General features: G+C 40.9%; 2 protein-coding genes across 2 annotated transcripts in view; both read left to right on the top strand.

Moving 5' to 3' along the window:
- RAD51C (RAD51 paralog C) overlaps positions 1-1,512 on the top strand; it is a 68,465-nt gene extending 66,953 nt beyond the window's left edge. The window contains exon 10 of the mRNA XM_054709843.1: positions 1,494-1,512. The gene's annotated coding sequence lies outside the window, so the exon portion shown is untranslated. The remainder of the gene's footprint in view (positions 1-1,493) is intronic.
- Positions 1-15,479, top strand: part of PPM1E (protein phosphatase, Mg2+/Mn2+ dependent 1E) — a 110,993-nt gene that overhangs the window by 13,117 nt on the left and 82,397 nt on the right. The window lies entirely within an intron of this gene.

The raw sequence follows: 15,479 nt of genomic DNA on the forward strand, positions 1-15,479 counted from the left end.
CGTGCCCTAATCAATGGCTGCGTGCCTCTGAGACAAGGCAGCTTTCGAGCCTCGCCCGCTGCCAAACAGACCAGTTTCTCCCCGACCACAGCTGGATTTCAGTAGTCAGGAGGTTTTGTTTTTCTCCCAAACGAGAAAGCTAGCCACGCAGCGTCTGCTGCCCTCCATCTCCGCGCACACTGCGAGCAAGCCTGCCCTTTCCGCGCTCACGGATCTCCGCACCTCCACAGCTGCTGAGGCTCAGCGTCCCCCCTCTCTGTTTTTCTCTAGTTGTAGGTTTTCCACTCGGCCAGCTTTCCGGTGGTTCTGGATGGTGTGCGCTCTGTTTTCCAGTTGTAGTTTCAAAATTGTTGTGGTAGGCAACAATTAGGTGTTTACCTTATGCTGCCATCTTGGTTTCCCCCGGAATTGAAGACTTTATTGTTACTCTCTTCTCTGAACCTATTTCTTTTTATTTCTTCCCAGAGATAATCTGGAAATTCTGAGACTGTATCCTTCTGGTCTATATTTTTATGCTTTTACTACAAATGAGTTTGGAGATATTTTTTTCCATTTTGTACTTTACTAACTCAGTAATAGATTTCGATTTTTCAATTTCAACATTAATTATTGAAGTAGTCAAGGGCACTTGTTTTCTATAGTTTTAACTCCTAATGTAGTAGTCATCTACTCAACATAGTGTCTCTTTGGGAAAGAAATCCTTTTTCATTTTTAAAAGTTAAGTAAAAAGAGGAGAAATATTTTTGCTCAGTTAGTTTGGAGTCTGTATTAATGTCATGTATCCAGTATGAGAATTTTTAGAAGCCAGTAAAATACATACTGGTTATAATGATCAGTGGGTTATATAAATTAACACAAAGCAATGGTCATTTGTATTCTACAAGTGTCATGGTATACAGTTTCCCACCATTGGGTTCATATTCTATAACATAGTTTAGAATAATTATTATTGTAAAGTTCTTATTCCTTTGAATGATGAATTTAAAAATGGCTCAAAGTAAAGGTTGTACTTCAGAGTCAGAATTCCATTTTATATGTTAAAATATTCAGTTTATGTTCAACATGTAATACTAAAGTAAAACTATCCTTGACTATACAGGAGAGGAGGAAGAAAAAGGACAAGTATTATATCAGCTTCTAGTGCAGATTTGTAAAAATAATTTGAAGATTAAAATATATTAAAGATCAAATATAAAATGAAAACACTCTCTCAGAAAGAGGCCTTACCAGTACTCTTACTCAAGCCAACTAATTAAACTAGTATATTTTTATATTCTTACATAAGTCAAAATTATCAGACCATGAAACAATTTCTTCTCATTTCCATAAGGAGCATAAAAGATTTTAATTAAGTTTTGCTATGTTTAAAAATTTCCTCAGTTTTAAAAAGTTGTTTATTTTACTATAACTTTTCTAAGTGGTAGTTTAAATAAAGATAGCCTTATGTGTGACTTGGTAATTTTGTGTTAATATATACCTTGAAAAAATTATAGGTATTCAGTTCCTGAGGCAGATGTGATCAGTTGCATTGAAGTAAGATATTAAATCATTTGCTATTTTGTAACGTATAATTAACAGTAAATCCTAAAACCAATGTGAATAAAGACCGTTTCCGTTTTTGAAACTGACATCAATGGAGTTTATTTTCTTTAGTCACTTGTTTTCCATCTCATTACAGAAAGTATTTCAAGTGGCAAATTAATTTTACTATAATGGGAGTAATATTTAGTCATCAAAATATTATTAAGTGCCTACCATGTCGCTTACACAGAAATAAAATACTTGTTCCTTTCCTCAAGAAGTGTGTGGTTTAGAGTGAAAGTCAGAGAAGTTAACCTGCAAGTACAGTATAATACGAGTATAATAAAAGTTACTATTAAATCTGTTATGTATGAGGTGATATTCTAAGCAAAATGCTGTCATTTTCTGTTTTAAGATCAAGAACTTAATGTTTAGCAGCATCCAAGGTCACACAGTAAGTGTTAGAATTATTATTTGAATTCAGATGTGTCTGACTCTGAAGCTTATCTTACTGCCTCTATATGCATACTGATAAGAGTACACAGCCATGCAGAGGATTTTATGGGGACACTGAGGGAGATGTGCCAATGTAGGCTGTTGGATCCTGGAAGGTGATACTTAAAATTGAATTTAGAAGACTAAATAGGAATTAGCCAAGAGGAGGAGGGAGCTGAAAATAATTCTAACAGAGAGACTATCATGTGCAAAGTCATGGCAATGAGAGAACATAGACCATTTGGGACTTGTCTGGCTCACTGTTATTTCTCTGAATAAAGGAGGGTAAACTTGTAAGAAAGACCAGAGAAGTACCCCAAAGCTTATTCATTCATTTATTCATTCAGTATTGGGTACTATAGACTTAGTATTCACTGCATCTCTGGAAAGATACTGAAATTTTTTAAACTATGAGTCATAAAAATGTCACTAATGTTAAACAAAATGCCACATAATCAGGAAACTGAAGAGCCTTATGCTTTTTCTTCTGCCTTCTAATTTGTCTTTTAGAACAGTTGTTAAAACTTTCTCTCGTTTTTCCTGATTATTTCTCTCGTCTATGCTACCTGATGCTAATCTGCCTAAAGTGTTCTCATTTAAACTATGAAGTCCTTTTTACTTCCTAAAGATTTATGAAAGAATAAGCATGTTTCTCTGTATCAGATCCACTTTTCAGAGGATAAATTTAGTAAAAGTACTAAAACATTCTTTCAAAGATTATTTATAGTAATATCCCAGTTTCTTTAATTAAAATGAATTGAATGTGCAAAGATTGTTTTAGTGTGCCATTTTTGGTGTTTATGATTGCAGTAGATAATAATTCGTGGTAAAAATAAAAAAGTATATGGAGGCAAATATTCATATCTTCAACACGGATTGAATCAAGTGAAAGTTTAGTAATTTTAATTTCTGAAGTTATTGGAACACAACAGATTTTTATGAAGTAAAAAAGCTAGATAAATTTCCATACTGGTGATTTAAAAATTATGTTTGAAAGATGTTTAGTAATATACATTCTTTCTGATAAAGGTTACTAAAGTTCTTCTCTATAAAAAGTGCATTTTTTATTGATGTTTCTATGGAACACATGAATAAAATATTTGTTGATGTGTGTCATTTCCTCATTTTTAATTCTACAAATTGGTTATTTTAGGTGTCATTAATTGCTTTGTTTCAATAAATAAATCCTGAAGATGATTTAACTACCTTAGGCTATGTTTTAATATGTTGGTAGTGTTTAAAAATCTGTCCCTTTTCCTGGCTGGTATGTCTCAGTGGTTGAGTTTCTACCTATAAACCAGGAGTTCTCAGTTCTCTTCTCAGTCAGGGCACATGCCTGGGTTGTGAACTCGATCCCCAGTGTGGGGCATGCAGGAGGCAGCCGATCAATGATTCTCTCTCATCATTGATGTTTCAATCTCTTTCTCCGTCTCTGAAATCAAGAAAAATATATTTAAAAACTGTTCCTCTTTAAGAAAACAATCTGTCCATTCAAAACTTGTTTAAAAGGCCCTGGCCAGATTGGCTCAGTGGATGGAGCATCGGCCTGTGAACTGAAGGGTCCCAGGTTCGATTCTGGTCAAGGGCATGTGCCTTGGTTGCGGGCACATCCCCAGTAGGAGGTGTGCAGGAGGCGGCTGATCGATGTTTCTCTCTCATCAATGTTTCTGACTCTCTATCCTTCTCCCTTCCTCTCTGTAAAAAATCAATAAAATATATTTAAAAAAAACTTGTTTAAAAGGTTTAATTGAATTCTACCAGTATCCTATATAATAAAACCCTAATATGCAAATCGAGCGACCAGTGGAACGACCTGTGGAATGACTGGTCGCTATGATGCGCACTGACCACCAGAGGGCAGACGCTCAACATAGGATGTGCCCCGGTTGGGGCTGGTGAGCAGGCAGTGCCAGGCCACCAGCCAAAGCAGGTGCCAGTGGGGGCACCCCGATCACCCCTCCTGCCAGTTGCCCCACAGATTGGCCCTGATCGCTGACCAGGCCTAGGGACCCTACCAGTGTACGAATTTTATGCGCCAGGCCTCTAGTCTCTTATAATTAGGAAACTTAAATTAGAGAGAAACTCAGAATGGAAAATCAAAGAGAGATTTTAACTCTTACAGGAAAGGGTTCCAAAAAGTGAAGGTGGGCTATAGGAATAGTACTGTTCTTTTTATGAGTATTCTGCAATTCAGTTATGCCTCTATTATTGGAAAAATTTGTTTTTTGCAGTATTTTGCCAGTAGGTATAAGTTTTAAAAGTTTGTGTGTCCATATTTAGGAAAATCAGCCAGTATTAATAAATCATTGATAAAGTATTAAAATGTAAATGTCTTTATTATAAATTTTATAGTTGCAATCATAATGTACTAATTATATTTTGTCTTTTCACTTAATATTGAATATATGATACACAATTTCCATATTGCTATATAGATTTCCAAATTATTTTTTTTGTTGCCTAATTTTCCATCTATAGGCTATACATAATATAATCTTTGTGCATAAGTATGCTATTAGTCTTCTGTTGAATAATTTTCTTAGGTAGATTTCTGGAAGTGTTTCTTCTAAACATATTTAAAACTAAAGACTACTTATATAATTTTGATTTGGGGAATTCTGGAGTGTGTGTGTTATGTTTGTTGTTGGCTCATTTAATATAACAATAGCAGCTGATACTTCTGATTGAGTCAGGCAAAGTGCCAAATACTTTGTGTGTGTAGTTGTATTTAATTTTCTCACAAATTGTATTAGGTACGGGATTCAAGGATCAGAAAAATTTGACAACTTGCCCAAAGTTGTACAACTAATTGTGCCGCACCAGCACAGCCAAGGGTGAACCTGAGTGGGGGTGGTGAAGGATTGAGAAAAGACAAGAAAATGAAAGCTGGGTTTGGGTGGGACGCAGTCCTCTCTGATGGATAGCTAGCGATAGCGCCACAGCTTGTAAGCCGTCTCTTTATTTTATAGCCAGATTCCACGAGGCAAAGTAAGGGCGTGGTTACAATGTTCTCATGGGTTTCGAATCTACTCAATTACATGCACCTGAACTCTATCAAGCCCACATCACTCAGGCACGTGAGGCCATGTGTTTGGACTATAGGTCCAAGCTTACAACTACAGCTGTTGGCTATAATTGTGCTGGGAGGACTCTGCCTGCCAAGCTGGGACTTGCACGTGGCAATGAGAGGACTGTGCCCTCTCATTAGTCTGAGGCTTGAACCTGTTCAAACACTGTGGCCATTAATATTTTTATTTGGACATTAAACTAATAAATGGCTAAAATGGTATACAGAACTGTGTGACTCCAAAACTCCACTGGCTCCCAAATTGAACACTTAACAGTTAAATGGCAATATTTCTATAGTAGTAAGCAAGATTAGATTAGCTATTTTGTGTGGAAGTTCTTTGAATACACATGACTTGTGTATTCAGTATACTAATGCATTATTATTGGCCCAAAATTTGTTTTTAAACAATGAGAATCTAAAAACTGACTTTTCTCTGTAGATTTAATAATTCATTATTCTTGGGGACCATGAACTATTCATTTTATATTACTCCCATTTTTACAGTGTTTGACATTTCAAAGGGTTTATTTAGAGAGCATACATAACCACTACAGAAATTGTTTCACTCAATGAACAAATGCTGCAATAAAAATGAAAATGGGAAATGAATTAGAAATCTTAAATACTCAAATAGAAATAAAAATTTCCTGAGATCTTAAAGATTTTAGTATTTGGGGGAGAATATACACAATAGCATTTCTGTTCAAGACATCTAAGTCCTATATAATATACTAGAGGTCCGGTGCATGAAATTCATGCATGGAGGCGGGGGGTTCCTCAGCCCAGCCTGCACTCTTTCCAATCTGGGACCCCCTGAGGGATTTCCAACTGCCTGTTTAGGCCCGATCCCACCCATTTAGGCCCAATCCCACCGGGCAGTTGGACATCCCTCTCACAATCTAGGACTGCTGGCTCCCAACCTCTTGCCTGCCTGCCTGCTTGCCTCTAACTGTTTCTGCCTGCCAGCCTGATAACCCCCTAACCACTCTCCTGCCAGCCGGATTGACGCCTAACTGCTCCCCTGCCATCTCCATGGCCCCCAACTGCCCTCCTTGCTGGCCCCGTCACCCCTAACTGCCCTCCCTTGGCAGCCTGGTCGCCCCTAACTGCCCTACCCTGCATGCCTGGTCCCCCCCAACTGCCCTCCCCTGCCCACCTGGTCACTCCTAACTGCCCTCCCCTTTAGGCCTGGTTGCCCCTAACTGCTCTCCCCTGCAGGCCTGGTCCCCCCAACTGCCCTCCCCTGCTGGTCTGGGTCCCCCAACTGTCCTCCCCTGCTGTCCTGGTCCCCCCAACTGCCCTCCCCTGCTGGTCTGGTCACCCCCAACTGCCCTCTCCTGCAGGCCTAGTCTCCCCCAATGGCCCTCCCCTGCAGGCCTGGTTCCTCCCAATGGCCCTCCCCTGCAGGCCTGGTTCCTCCCAATGGCCCTCCCCTGCAGGCCTGGTTTCCCCCAACTACCCTCCCCTGAAGGCCTGGTTGCCCCCAACTTCCCTCTCCTGCAGGCCCGGTCCCCCCTAACTCCCCTTCCCTGCTGCCACAGTCACCCCTAACTGCTTTCCCCTGCAGGCCTGGTTTCCCCCAACTGCCCTCCACTGCTGGCCTGGTCCCTCCCAACTGCCCTCCGTTGCTGGCCTGGTCCCTCCCAACTGCCCTCCTTTATCAGCCTGGTCTCCCCCAACTGCCCTCCCCTGCCGGCCTGGTCCTTCCCAACTGCCCTCCCCTGCAGGCCTGGTCCTTCCCAGCTGCCCTCCCCTGCAGGCCTGGTCCTTCCCAGCTGCCCTCCCCTGCAGGCCTGGTCCCTCCCAGCTGCCCTCCCCTGCAGGCCTGGTCCTTCCCAGCTGCCCTCCCCTGCAGGCCTGGTCCCTCCCAGCTGCCCTCCCCTGCAGGCCTGGTCTCACCCAACTGCCCTCCTCTGTCGGCCTGGTCACCCCCAACTGCCCTCCCCTGCAGGCCTGGTCTCCCCCAACTGCCCTCCTTAGCCGGCCTGGTCCCTCCCAACTGTCCTCCTCTGCTGCCCTGATCTCCCACAACTTCCCTCACCTGCAGGCCATCTTGTGGCGGCCATCTGTGTCCACATGGTGGCAGCTATCTTTGACCACAGGGGGGCAGCCATCTTTGACCACATGGGGGCAGCCATCTTGTGTGTTGGAGTGATGGTTAATTTGCATATTACTCTTTTACTAGATAGGATATTTGATAGTGTTCAGCTGTTAGTAGCTATTTCAATTGTAGAATTATTAAATGTGTTTATTACTTGAAATAATGATCTACAACTCATAATTATTTTTATAATCTGAAATATGAAGAGGAAAATCACAATTATAAGAACAGAGTAATACTTAAGAAGAAACAGTAATTTTGAAGTGCTGGTAGTCTGAAATAAAAAAATGGCTTCTGTCCCATTCAGAGATAACACAGTTTTCTTTCAAGCACAAGCATGGAAATACCAGTTCTTTATACAAACTCTTATTCCAGGTTTCTATTTTTGCAACCTTTCAGCACATCAAACTGCATAAAGTCTTTCCTTCCTTGATTTTCATCCAAAGATACTATTTCCTTAAGATTAACAAGGCAATTGGAACTATTTGTATGCCCTAGACCAGTGGTCGGCAACAGAGCCAACAGAGCCAAATATCAACAGTACAACTATTGAAATTTCTTTTAAGAGCCGAAAACCAACTTCTGCACATGGGCCACAGAGTTTCAATCGCACTGTACGTGCGCGCCCGCACATGTTATTTTGTGAATGCAACACGATTATAGTAATCAGTCATTAGCAAATGTTGTAGTTCGTTATTAATAATTATGCACAACAGGATATTGTAAAAATTAAGCTATGAAATTTTTATTAAAACGTTTCTTACATACCGTTATATTGGCTGGGCCACAGAAATATTTGTTGTGGTACGCATGCAGCCCACAAGTTTGACATGCTTGCCCTAGACCAGTGGTCGGCAAATTGCGGCTCGCGAGCCACCATTTGCCGCTCTGTTGACTAATGAGTTTGCCGACCAGTGCTGTAAGGCATTACCCTTACCCAGAAGTTTTGACTTCAGGTTAAAGACATTAGTACATTATTAAAATGTTTTTTAAGTGTTTTTCCCTAAGCAGTGGTTGGCAAACTCATTAGTCAACAGAGCGGCAAACCGCGGCTCCTGAGCCACATGTGGCTCGTGAGGCGCAGTTTGCCGACCACTGCCCTAGACAGAAGAGTGAGCCTCTTCGGTCTGGTAGAATAGTTCTCTTTCATGAAGATGTAGCTTTAAGAGGAATTCATATGTAACTGTGAGGGAAGAAAAGTAGCAGAAGCATTCCATTTCACCAAATGGCAATTCTTTAAATTTGTTTTTAGTTAGTTGATCAGTGTTCATGTTCTTTGTAACATTTAAAAGAACGTTCAAGCCAAAACCGGTTTGGCTCAGTGGATAGAGCGTCGGCCTGCGGACTGAAGGGTCCCAGGTTCGATTCCGGTCAAGGGCATGTACATTGGTTGCGGGCACATCCCCAGTAGGGGGGTGTGCAGGAGGCAGCTGGTCGATGTTTCTCTCTCATCGATGTTTCTAGCTCTCTGTCCCTCTCCCTTCCTCTCTGTAAAAAATCAATAAAATATATTAAAACAAAAAAAGAACGTTCAATTTGCTTTTGCTCCAAGTCCTTGCTGCTATTGAGGAGGTGGACAGAGAAGGATTTTTCATATTCAAGAATATAATTGCAATGTATGTATTCTTTATTAGTGGAGAATTTGAAGACTTTAGGCCTCGTCCTCTTCCTTTCTTTGCCCCTCAATCTCTGGCGACAATAGCAGGGAGTTAGGATGAACAAGTTGAACATTCTTTTAAAGTACTATTATGAAAGACAAATACTATTAACTAAAATGTTAAGGTGGATTCAGTGAATTTGCCTTTAGATAAAATATTTGACAAGTTTAGTTTTGACCAATGACACAGAGCTCACCCAACCAGCCAGATCAGCTGAATTAATCTTAATGATGAGGTGGCAGATGCTTCATCTAAGTTGCCTTCATATTCTCAAAATTGAAAATTTTCATAGACAGGCCACAAAAATGGACTATTAAACCTAACATACAATGTATATCTATTTTAGACTGAAAGATGGCCTAGTGAAAGCAATTAATGACCTTTTCTCTTTTTTTATGGTGATAAGAGCCTGATACTCTTACTGGAGCTCAAACCCATATTTCCAAGATAATATAGGAACCATGATCACTTTTCATTTCAGTACACCCAAATGAAGATTCTGCCTCTTTCTGCTTCCTCCCCCTCCTCCAGCACCTCTGATCATAGGCTTGGCCCCTTCCTAAGCCTAAAGCCTCTGCCCCAGGTTTAGGCTTGGGAAGTGGTTGTCCCCACCACCCCCGCCTGGAACCTCCGATCACAGGCTCAGCTCCTTCCCAAGCCTAAAGCCTCCACCCCAGGCTTTAGGCTTGGGAAGGTCCCTCCCCACCCCCCGCACCTCTGATAATAGGCTTGGCCCCTTCCTAAGCCTAAAGCCTCCACCCCAGGCTTTAGGCTTGGGAAGGGGTTCCCCCCAGCACCTCCCCAAGCCTAAAGCCTCCACCCCAGGCTTTAGGCTTGGAAAGGGGTTCGCCACCCCGCCCCTCCCATCGCAGGCTCGGCCCCTTCCCATGCCTAAAGCCTCTGCCTGATGGCCGGCTGGGAGTGACCTGGGTGCCGAGGAGGTTCCCAGGACCCAGGTATGTATGCAAATTAACTGCCATCTTGGTTGGGTTGATTTGCATACTCATCCTGATTGGCTGGTGGGCGTGGCTTGGGCATAGCAAAGGTGCAGTCAATTTGCATATTACTCTTTTATTAGGTAGGATAGATGCTCATGATTTGTTGGGCTTCCTGAATCTGAGAATCTACGATTTTCTTCAAGCTCAAAAAATTCTTTAACCATTGTTTCTTTATATATTGCCTCTTGATTATTCTTTCTGTTTTCTTCTTCTGGAACTCTGTTTATTAAAAACTAGAGGCCTGGTGCATGAAATTCGTGCATGGGGGGGGGTCTCCCCTCACCCCAGCCTGCACCCTCTCACAATCCTGGACCTCTGGCTCCTAATCGCTCACCTGCCTGCCTGCCTGGTCGCCCCTAACTGCCCCCCTCCACCGGCCTGATATCCCTCACTGCCTCTGCATGCCGGCCAGATCGCCCCTAACTGCCCCCCACTGCCAGCCAGGTCACCCCCAACTGCCTCCTCATTGCCAGCCTGGTTGCCCCAACTGCACCCCTGCCGGCCTGGTTGTAGACAGCTATCTTGTGAGGGTGTGATGGTCAATTTGCATATTATATCTATTATATAGGATTTTTACTCTTTCTTTTCTGTTAACATCATCTCTTTTGTGTCTTAATTTTGCATCTGAGGAAATTTTTCAGATCTCTCTTCTAGTTCAAACTATGGGTTCTCACCTCTGGTTCATCTGCCCTGATATTTAACCTATCCACCAAATTTCTAATTTTAATTATTATATGTCATTTCTAGAAATTATATTAGGTTCCTTTTCAAATTGGTCTGCTCTTTGAATAGAATCTTGTTTCTTTAAAAGTTAATCTGTAGCAAGTAATTCCACCATCTTTTTTTTAAAATATATATTTTATTGATTTTTTTACAGCAAGGAAGGGAGAGGGATAGAGAGTTGGAAACATCCGATGAGAGAGAAACATCAATCAGCTGCCTCCTACACACCTCCTACTGGGGATGTGCCCGCAACCAAGGTACATGCCCTTGACCGGAATCGAACCTGGGACCTTTCTGTCCGCAGGCCGACACTCTATCCACTGGGCCAAACCGGTTAGGGCAATTCTACAATCTTTGTGTGTCTGAGTATCACGTTTAGTACTTTTGCTGGCCCTTAATCACAGTGGCTTGCTTCATATATTTTGTGATTTAAAAAAAAAATGTTATAATTGATTTGAGAGGGAGAGAGAGAGAGAGAGAGATAGGAAGAGATAGAAACATCGATGAGAGAGAAACATCATTGGTTTGCTGCCTCCTGCATGCTCCCTGCTGGGGATCAAGCCCACAACCCCAACGTGTCCCCTGACCGGTGAACTGGTGACCTCTTAATGCATGGGTTCAACCACTGAACCACATCGGTCGGGCTGTTTTGTGATTTTGAATTTATGTTTATTTACCTCAAGATAATTTTCATAGTTTAGTTAGCATTTTTATGTGACATTTTAATAGGGGTTTTACCAGTGTAAATTAGTATTCTATTTGCCTAAAATGGAAGATATGAAATGTTTTTCATTAACTAGGAAAAAAATAGTACAAATAATGTGTCTATAGCAACATAAAATAGGACTCTGACTTTTGAAATATAAATTTTAGAATTTATTCTTGGTGTTTAAATTGTCATACTCATCTTTGAAATCTTTTACTATTTTTATACACTGTGCAATCAGAATAAAATTAACAGGAAAAAAATGGAGAATATTTTTGTGTGTGTTAACTGTTATCTTAAACTGTAGGCATCTATGTGACTATGAAGTGTTCTATTTTACCAGTTTCTATAAGATACTACTTATTGATTAGCAGGTATAAATTGAATGAATTCGTGCTGTTCCTCTAATGGTACAGTTTTATTTTTATAGCTCATATCATCAGCTGGAGGAGAAAAATACATATAAGAACTTATTCATTACCATTGTTATCCTTTGTCATTAAAAGATGAGGGACTGGCCGAAACCGGTTTGGCTCAGTGGATAGAGCGTCGACCTTCGGACTCAAGGGTCCCAGGTTCGGTTCCGGTCAAGGGCATGTGCCTTGGTTGCGGGCACATCCCCAGTGGGGGGTGTGCAAGAGGCAGCTGATCTATGTTTCTCTCTGATCGATGTTTCTAACTCTCTATCCCTCTCTCTTCCTCTCTGTAAAAAATCAATAAAATATATTTTTTAAAAAAAGAAAAAAGATGAGGGACTAAAGATAAAGGCAGGACAAATGTCTTAGAATTTTATTTATTTGTTTTTAGTCTCTAAACCCTAAAAATGAAAATCTCTAATATAGTCTTCACAGTATGTTTATGATGATGCCAAATTCATAGCAAAATATATGATTGATATTAGTTTTACATTATGTTGTAAGAAAATGGTAGGAGATTGCAAAGTTTCATATTTTTAGTCCAAATGTAATCTGCTCATCTCAGGTAATTTAATTATTTTTCTACCTTGTTGGAGGGGGGATATATTTTGTTTTAACCATAAATGGCACAGATTTACTCTTCAGGGCTCCTCAGGTCCTTTCAGAAGCAAGTGGAATACAATTCATGATAAATGAAAAAGAATTTCCTCCTTCTTCCCTTCAATTTCAATCTTAAGGACCAAATAATGTTGTATGGTTTTTTTAGGGAAGTAGTCATAATAATTTGTGATATAGCGATTGGGCCGGCAGGGGAGGGCAGGGAATATTTTGAATCACTGCCTATAAGATATGATGTTGTTCATTATTATTCTCAAGTTATTTCATGTGTTTATTTTTTCTCCCCCAAAGAAAACTCAAGCTCTTTTAAAAATTTTTTTTAAAAAAAATATTTTAATTGATTTCAGAGAGGGAGAGAGAGATAGAAACATCAATGATGAGAGAGAACCACTGATCAGCTGCCTCCTGCACGTCCCCTACTGGGGATCAAGCCCACAACCTGGGCATGTGCCCCTGATGGGAACCGAACCTGGGACTCTTCAGTCCGAAGGCTGATGCTCTATCCACTGAGCCAAACCGGGTAGGGCAACCCAAGCTCTTTAATGGCAGAGACTTCTATTTTGTTTATGTATCTCGATCCTTTTTTTGTCAAACCAGGCCCATATAAATCTCTATCTTATTCAAAATAGTTTTATCTTGGCTAGTTTGTATAATAGGATTTTTTTTTTTTTTAGCTTCTTTCTCTTGAAAAACCTCATACCTTGGTATTTCTTTATCATAGAAAAATTGTGCACATGGTGGAGAAAAGCCCAATTTAAGTTGACTTAGTGGGACTAATATAGTTGTGGAAAAATCCTAAGATGTCCTTCTGGGCCATTTGCTTTTTAATATATACAAATTGTTCCTTATCTCAGTGAAAATAGATATAGGAGACTACTGTATTTAGCTAATCCTTTAATTCTTGCCAGGATAGTAGGGGTTGTTGTTCATTTGTGAACACAGTCTGCCGCCAACATCTGAGTTGGAACATTGTGTTTATTGTGAGAGGATTTGAGTATGAACAATTTGGTTTAAAGATTAAATGAGGAAATAAGTTCTATTGGTAAACCTGATGCAATCATTAATCTTTTCAAGAAAAATTACTGAATTATAGAGAGGAGTTCACATTTAAAGTATTGAACATCATACTAAACATTATAAAAGTTGAAATTTTCATGCATATTTTATTTAGAAGAGTTTTATAGCTTTCCTCTTGTCTTTGAGCAGTGGACAGATGATCTGGAGGCAACCTAGCTTGCTGTGATAAGCAACAGATTGGAACATAGAGCAGAGCTAGGTGTACAATGTCAGGGAGTACAATTCATTGTATATTTATAATATCTAAGGAACTTTGATAGACACTTAGGGGGGAGGTTGAGCTGGATATAAGAATGAATAAGAAATAGTCTCTTAAATAATGTAAAATATGGTGGGAGAAATAGACCAGTAAATAATAGAAAATAGGAACAGATGCTAAAGACTTCACAGTAACATGCTGTAGGGGAACATAGGAAAAGAGCATGAAGATTGATTAGAAAATCAGAGAAGGTGTCACTAAGAATGTGGCATTTAAGTTGATTCTAGAAAAGGAGGAGTATTTGGATAGAGTGACGATTTTGAGAATAGGAGTGTGAATTACTCATTTTTTGAGAGATTGATAAATACGGAGGCATGGATGGTTAAAATCCCAATTTTGTGAAAGGATAAAGAAGAATGAATATAAGGCCAAACTATGTAAGTGTTTGATTTTTATTCTGTAATATTAATAACAGCAACTATTTCTCAAATATTTTCATGTACATTTTAAGGCTTTAAAGAACAGCTATGGGAGGTGTTATTACTGCCTTCAGTGACATGGTCTTGTGTGATTTAGTGGAAAGATCTGGATTTGAAAGTTGACTTTGTCACTTAAAATCTGCATGGCGTTAGACATCCTCTTATATAATAAAGAGATAATATGCAAATTGACCCTCACACCCTTGCACAAGATGGCCGCCCCCATCTGGTTAAAGATGGCTGCCCCCATGTGGTCAAAGATGGCCACCCCCATGTGGTCAAAGATGGCCACCACAAGATGGCTGGCAGGGGAGGGTAGTTGTGGGCAATCAGGCTGGCAGGGGAGGGCAGTTGGGGGCGACCCGGCTGGCAGGGGAGGGCAGTTGGGGGTGACTGGGCCGGCAGGGGAGGGCAGTTGGGGGTGACCAGGCCGGCAGGGGAGGGCAGTTGGGGGCGATCAGGCCGGCAGGGGAGGGAAGTTGGGGCAATCGGGCTGGCAGGGAAGGGCAGTTGGGGGCAATTGGGCCGGCAGGGGAACAGTTAGGCGTCAGACAGGCTGGCAGGGGAGCGGTTAGGGGGTGATCAGGCAGGCAGGTGAGCCAGCAGTCCTAAACCGGCAGTCGGACAACTCCCGAGGGGTCCCAGATTGGAGGGTGCAGGCTGAGCTGAGGGACATTGCCCCCCCCCCAGTGTACCAATTTCATGCACCAGGCCTCTAGTACTACTTAGTATTAGTTTTCTCATCTATTAATACCTCCTTCAGTAGATTGTTTCAGGGCTGCTGTTTAGCCTCTGTACTGCACTATTTCAGGGATGGCATTCACCTAGACAAGGGGCAGGCTATCTTTTTTTCTGTAAAGGGAAAGATAATAAATATTTTAGGCTTTGTAGGCCATAAGGTATCAGTCACAGCTGTTCAACCTTACTGCTGTAGCACAAAAATAACCATAGGTAATATGTAAAGAAATGGGTGTGGTTATATTCTAATAAAATTTTAGTTACAAAAATAGGTGTTGGGTCTGTTTGCTTGCCACCAACAGAGACCAGGATATGAATGGTACACCCTTGAACTGTTGCAGTTATGTGACACAGGTTGTTTTAAGTAACACATTACATGAGCTATCAGAAATATTTCTTATAGCACAGAAATATCCAAGCTTAGTAGTAGTATATGTTGGATGCTCAATGAATGAAGTACATATACTTTCCCGTCTTCCCTTTTAAAGTTATTACCATTGAATTCTTGGGTAAATTACTTAAACCCTTGCCCTTAACTTCAGAATTCTCAGTAGGAAAATAAAAACTACCCTTCTACCTGTTTCTTCTCTGAAATAAATAATTGAGAAGAAGCACATGTTCTTGAGATATCCAGAAAGGGTGGGGAGAATATGGACTTTCTCTCGTTGTTGTTAATCCTC

Source organism: Eptesicus fuscus, chromosome 20 (assembly GCF_027574615.1).
Source record: "Eptesicus fuscus isolate TK198812 chromosome 20, DD_ASM_mEF_20220401, whole genome shotgun sequence".
In the NCBI taxonomy this organism is placed as follows: Eukaryota; Metazoa; Chordata; class Mammalia; order Chiroptera; family Vespertilionidae; genus Eptesicus; species Eptesicus fuscus.